The sequence below is a fragment of the Zingiber officinale genome, chromosome 6A (genome assembly GCF_018446385.1).
Source record: "Zingiber officinale cultivar Zhangliang chromosome 6A, Zo_v1.1, whole genome shotgun sequence".
NCBI classification, from domain to species: domain Eukaryota; kingdom Viridiplantae; phylum Streptophyta; class Magnoliopsida; order Zingiberales; family Zingiberaceae; genus Zingiber; species Zingiber officinale.
Window position 1 is genome coordinate 52,463,926 of NC_055997.1, and position 6,584 is coordinate 52,470,509.

The window sequence follows — 6,584 nt, forward strand, 5'->3', positions numbered from 1 at the left end:
TATAATTCAAATGCAAGATCAGAAATTTAGAAATGAGAAGAAAAGCTTAGGCTCATCGCGAGATTTCTCCTCTAAATGCTCCCAATCTCTCTTCCAAGTATAGATGACATCAAATCACCTCTAGATCATCTCCTCAGGTCACCTTGGAGCTCTTGGCCTTCTCCAAATCTAGATCCCCTTCTAAGGGGTTGAAATCAACTTTTTATAAGAAAAGGGTGAGTGTTGGGACATGGGTCATGCCGGCGGGCATGGGCACCCATGTCGCTTTCGATGATTGTAGAGGATCGTTAGCCATGGGTTGTGTCGGTAGGCATGGGCACAAATGACTAATTTGGGTGAAGGGGCACAACCCATGCCAGCTGACACGGTCTCTCTAGTATGGCTCACCTAACAGAGCATGACCCATGTTGGTTGGCACGACGACCCGTGGCAGGCGTAGTGACTTCACTTGTTGGGCTTCAATCTCCATTTTCACTCCTTTTCACACACTATCATAAGAATTACTCAAGAGTAGTTCTTTGAAATAGAAATATATCATAACACTGCATAAAAAGATGATATCGTGAAACATATGCATAGGCAATAGATCAAAAGGTGTGTCAAAATATAACAAAAATCTAATATAAAATATGCACATCATTAGGCCACACTTGAATTACTTTATTATCATGCTTATTAATGAAATTATTTGATAGACTTAGATTGATTCACTAAGGATTATGATGCATTAAACCAACATATGAGTCTCAATTGTAGATTTTTGCCTGAGGACAAGCAAAGGTTTAAGTTTGGAGGTGTGATGTGTGTAGATTATATATATATTTATACATTATTTGACGCACATCTACTTGTATATCTTTAGCATAATTTACTTTATCATACCCTATTTCATCATTGTATTAGCATAATTTCTTTTTTTGTTCGTCGATATGATTTTTACTTATTTCATTGACAGGATGCATTTTGGAGTAAACACGGAGTAAAAAATGAACACTTGAATAGCTTTGGAGGAAAAAATAGCAAACATGGGCATACCCTTTCGCATGACCATGTTCTTCCAGTCGACATAACCATGTCTTATATAACACGATCATGTCTTCCTAAGAACCAGCTAGAGTATTTTTGAAAGTGTACACGACATGATAGTGCCCATAGGCACGGTCATGTCTCGCTTCAGCAAGGCCAATGTCGGGGCCGTGTCTTTTGACACGACCTGTGCCTCACTTCCAGAGCTTCACATGGGTAGATTATACCCCAAAGGCACAACCATGGCTCATTTCCATAACCTTCCACTGCCTGGTTGTGCCAAAGCGGCACAACCATGTCCCTTTTTCTATGGATTCCAAGCAACGGTCGTGTGGCATGAAAGGCAAGGGTTGTGTCCCTGCCTATAAAAGGGGATCTTCTTCCCCTTTTGAAGAGGAGAGGGTTTCCCTCTTAAGGAAACCCATGAGGTCAGATCAATGGTAGATTTTGATGATTTATCGATAATCCAAGGCTGAATTCATCATCATATCAATCTCTATAACAAAGATTGGTTTCCAAAGACTCTGATTTCATCCAGCTAAGCTTTTTCTTCTTTTCTCTTCTAGATTTGAGTTGTAGATTGCTTCTTTTAATGTCTTTGGCTTATAATTCCCTTATTATAAAGTAGATATCTAAATTGTAAGATATAGGAACTAAATATAATATGATATTGATGTAAACTCTATGGATTTTTTAATTTCCTAATTCAGTGATATGTTTATGTTTTGTTCTTTTTTGATTGAATATTTGGGTGGTAATTGGTTGCATGTTTGGGTGGTAATTAATTGCTTATATGTTTTGTTTGATTAAATAGACGTAAAGATATGATTGTTCTCCACGTATAGGGGATGCTCTAAATCATATAATCGGTGGACCATTAGTGACAGAGGGTATCACTTTTACCAGACCATCTAGAGTATAGCCTTGAAATGGAGATCAATTCTCTACAAGGGATTATCTAATTAGAGCCTAATGAGTTTGTCCATATTTAATGTTAGAAACTGATCTGTGTAATTTATACTGTTTGACCGAGGAACCCTTATATGACAGGGGGTATCCCTTTAACTAGACTTTCTATGTTACCTCTTCTACTTAATAGCATTGAAATCAAATGGGATAAACACTCTGATGTAACCATCGCTAGTTGTCTTGGTATTTATTTAGGATCCCTTCAAGAGCATAAACATGATAGGAGATGAGCAATTCATAGTACATCAACTAGCATTACAATAAAACTAAAATTTTAGAATTATTTTCCCAACTTCCTCCAGGCCTCTCTCTGAGCTATCTCTCTCTCTCTCTCTCTTAATCTCTAGATCTTAAGTATTCAAATAATATTCAATAATCTAGATAATTTATTTTATAGACTTAGCTAGTGCTTGATCTATAATCCCTGTGAAATCGATATTTTTATTACTCGATGACTTAACCGTGTATTTGTAGTGAGACAACAAAGAGCAAGCACGAAGAGCTATGGCGAACAAACCTCTAAAGGACTATGCAATACTTTATGCAAGGGTTCTCAAGTCTAGCATCCCCAAACCTTCCATTAATGCCAATAAATTTGAAATCAAGCCTAGAGTAATTTATATGGTTCAGTAGAATCAGTTTAGGGGAGGGCCCACTGAGGATTCAAATCAACACTTAGATGTTTTCTATGAGATTTGAAACATAATGAAGATAAATGGCATTCCAACCGAGATTATAAGATTTTTTCTATTTGGCTTTTCTTTAAGTGACAGAGCAAAAGTTTGGCTCAATTCTTTGCCCTCCAATAGTATAACAACATATGAGTAGTGTGAACAAAGATTCTTGAAGTAGTTCTATCCTCCAAGTAAAATAGCTCATATGATAAATCTTATTGCAAGATTCAAGAAAAATGATGGGGAATCCTCATTTGAAGCCTAGATAGATTCAAAGGAATGCTAAGATTATGCCCCCATCATGGATTGGAAAAATGGCTAGTGATACACACTTTCTACAATGGTATCAATTATCAAACCAAAGTGTCCGTAGACTCTGCAGCTAGTGGAGTGCTAATGAACAAAGAACTTGATGAAGCAGAAGAGATCATTGAAAGTGTAGCACTAAGCCATCATTAGTGGGCATCAGAGCATAGTGGCAACCCAATCAAAATCCCTATAAAGTATGATATGGAAGTTTTGAATTGAATTTCTGAGAAGATGGATGCCCTATAAAAATTTGACAGGATGAACACAAATATGGTGAATGTTATTATTACAAATTATGAAGTGTGTGGCGATATGGAATATACAAAAGAAGCTTGCCCACTTGCAGCCATTACTGGATAGTTGGCTTAAATTGAACAAGTTGATGCAATTGGGCAACTTCAATGCAAGGCCAAACAACCCATATCGTAATAATCAAGATCAAAGAGGGCAGTCATCTAGCTATCAACAAAACTACAACCCTCAAGAATAAAAAATATCCTTGAATAAATTCAAGCTACTCAATTGGAAATGAAGAACAAGCAACTTAATGTAAGGATTGAAAATTCTGAGAAACACTTGAAAGTGTTTGACAATCAAGTGTCACAATTGGCTAGCACTTCTTCAAGAACTCAAGGGACTTTTATAGGGAAGCCAAAGACTAATCTAGTTGAACATTGTCATATGATTAAGTTGAGAAGCGGATGGACTTTGGGTGAACCCCAAGTGACTGCTAAAGATAAGGGAATTGAACTCAATGGAGACCCTTCTCTATCCTCTTCTCACATCAGTGGCACTCGAGAGGAGGAGAACACCATTGGTTCAAGAGCCTCCAATAAGAAAAATTGTTCTATCGATTCTGTTCCCTCAAAGAATTTCCAAGGCAAAGAAAGATGAAGAATTTAACAAATTCCTAGAGAAAGTCAAAGAGTTATGCATTGAGATTCCTCTTAGGGATACTCTGTAAAAAATACTAAAATTTACCATATTTATGAAGGAGGTTATTTTAAACAAATGCTAAAGTGATTGTAACGCTCGAAAATTCTCAAGACTATTGTAGGAATAATCTATGATTTTTCTAGAATTATTAGATATTTTTCCGGAATTTTCCGAGTAGCGGAAGTAGCAAAAATTATTAGAAAAGTAAATAGCTTAAGCGGGAATCGAACCCGGGACCTCTCGAGTCCGCTAAACCTTTAGTTAGCCTTAGTAACCGGTGAACCCAGCAGGGCCGTGCTGAAAGGAAAGGGAATCAATTATATTTATAATTGGTTTGGCCGAATTAATTACTTAGTATAAATAGGAGAGTTAAGTTGGGGTTTGGTTTGTTTTTAGAACTTGGTTCGGCAACTCCTCTCCAAAACCCTCACGCCGACGCCAACCCTCTTCCCTCTCCTTCTCTCGGCGCCACAACAAGGGAAGAACTAGGGTTCCATCCCTAGGGTCCCAAGGTCACATTCCGACGACGATTTCAGCACAAGGACGTTCCCCTCCGCGAGTAGAGCACGTGGACGCGAGCGAATCGTCGAGAAGTCGTCTCCACCGGAAGTTCTAGCGATTAGATTTGTAAGAAATCTAGCACACAAGGTAAGAAACCCCTCACCTACAGTATAAGTAGCTCTCGCGTGTTTTCTTTTATGCACTAGATTAGTTTTATTGAATTTTGTCAGCATATAGTGTTATTTTAACTCTTCTCACAGATTTAGGGATTAGTGAGCATCTCTAGATGGGTCGAGCACGTGTATCCTCTGTACATAGGGGTTTAGACGCTGCTGGGTGCCTAGAGGTGGTCTCCCTGATCGAGAGGAGAGTTAGAGAGCGCCAAAGGCTCGACAAAATGCCTAGCACCGCCTTATGATACAGTGGGCATTTAGTTAAATGCCATAGAACATGTTAATTAGCATGATCAGTTTTTATTTCAACTTTTATGAGACTAGATGTCCAAATGGGTGGGCTCCCACAGTCGCCTCTAGGTTCAGACAACCTAGTTCTAGGTTCAGATAACCTAGATTCAGCAAAATAGTATTAGCTATTTCAGTATTTTACATTTCAGTGGCACTGTACTGGATTAGATATCCATTTGGTTGGGCTCCCATAGTCGTCCCTAGGTTTAGCTAACCTAGTAAACCCTACTAGATTCGGAACTTGTAATCCCGGGTCTAGTTAGGGATGCGCGCACAGCAAGTACAGTTGCTAGGGCCCATCAGCAGCATGTTAAGTATTTTTACTTACTATATGTATATAGTTTTCAACCTTTTCACAAATTAGTTCGTGAATTCAGTACAGTCCTAACAGTAGCTCAATATTATCTTAGCTCAGTTTTTAGTATCAGCTTAGTTCTTCATTGATACCATGTGATTGATATAATGTTCAGCTTTAGATATGCCATGATTGTATGCTTATATGCCATGCCATGTTTAGTTTATTCAGTATACTTAGCATATCCTTTCAAATAGCATGATTTAAAATCATATTTGCATCGTATGCATGTTTTAGTGAGGTAGATGGTTTCTTACTAAGCTTTTTAGCTTACAGATACTATTTTCCTTATACTGCAGATACAGGTAAAAGGAAAATGGACTAGCAGTGGAGGCTGGAGGTCAATGCAGATCAAGATGTTGGTGGAAGGAACTGGAATAAAGATCCTAGGGATCTAGTTTTATTTTATTATGCATTAGAACGTGTTCAGTATGCATTAGTACTTATAGCAAGCGTTATCTTATGTTTCTGTTAGTTAGCAAGAGAACAGTTTAAAACCTTGTTAGATTTGGTTTCCATATGTTTACATGCCATGAATTAGTATTCTATGCCTTAATCATGTTTAGTATGTTAGCCATTACCTAGTAGAATGTTTCCCTTAGCTTTTATAGCGTTGTGTAATGACCTTGGCACACATCAGTGCTGATATCAGGGGCCTGATATGAAATCAGAAACCCCTGATCGGTCAACAGACCGATCAGGGAGTCTCTGATCGGTCGGTAGAGACCGGTCAGGGACCTAGTTTCTGCGAATAGAAGCTTTCTGTTCATCCCCTGATCGATCCGTGGATCGATCAGGAGCTGGGTCGCAAAAAAAAAAAGAAAAGAAAAATGGCTCACTGATCGGTCAGCATACCGATCAGTAAGCCACTGATCGGTCTCATTGACCGATCAGGGACCAGCTGGATCGGTCGGCAGACCGATCCCGCAACGTACAGGATTACAGCGTAGTTTATGGATCGGTGGGTTGAACGATCCGGAGTTTCCTACCGTGCCAGTATCAGTAGATCGGTCTGTGGATCGATCCAAAATTTATTATCAGTTGTAAACACCTTCCCTAGCATGTGTACAACTCCTAGGTACACCTAGAATATTAAGATCAGAGTTTACAGTAATCAGTTTAGCAAAATTTTAATCAATCCAGATTTCCGTAATAGTAGTTTAGCACAGCATAACGTAACGGTCCGGCCTCGCAGCCTAGTCAGTAGGAGGCGGGTCGTTACAGAGTGGTATCAGAGCAGTGTTCCATACTTCCTACACACACATCAGCATTGAACCTGCAGCTTCCAAGTAAGAATACCTCTACTTTATTTATGTATCTTGCTTTCTTGTTATAGCTCATGTTTATAGA

At 38.7% G+C, this 6,584-nt stretch overlaps 1 non-coding gene across 1 annotated transcript; it reads right to left on the reverse strand.

Annotated features, from left to right (window-relative positions):
- Positions 1-2,871: 2,871 nt before the first annotated feature.
- LOC121998956 lies at positions 2,872-2,977 on the reverse strand. The gene has a single exon (XR_006116735.1). It is a non-coding gene; the product is annotated as a small nucleolar RNA R71 (small nucleolar RNA).
- Positions 2,978-6,584: the final 3,607 nt, after the last annotated feature.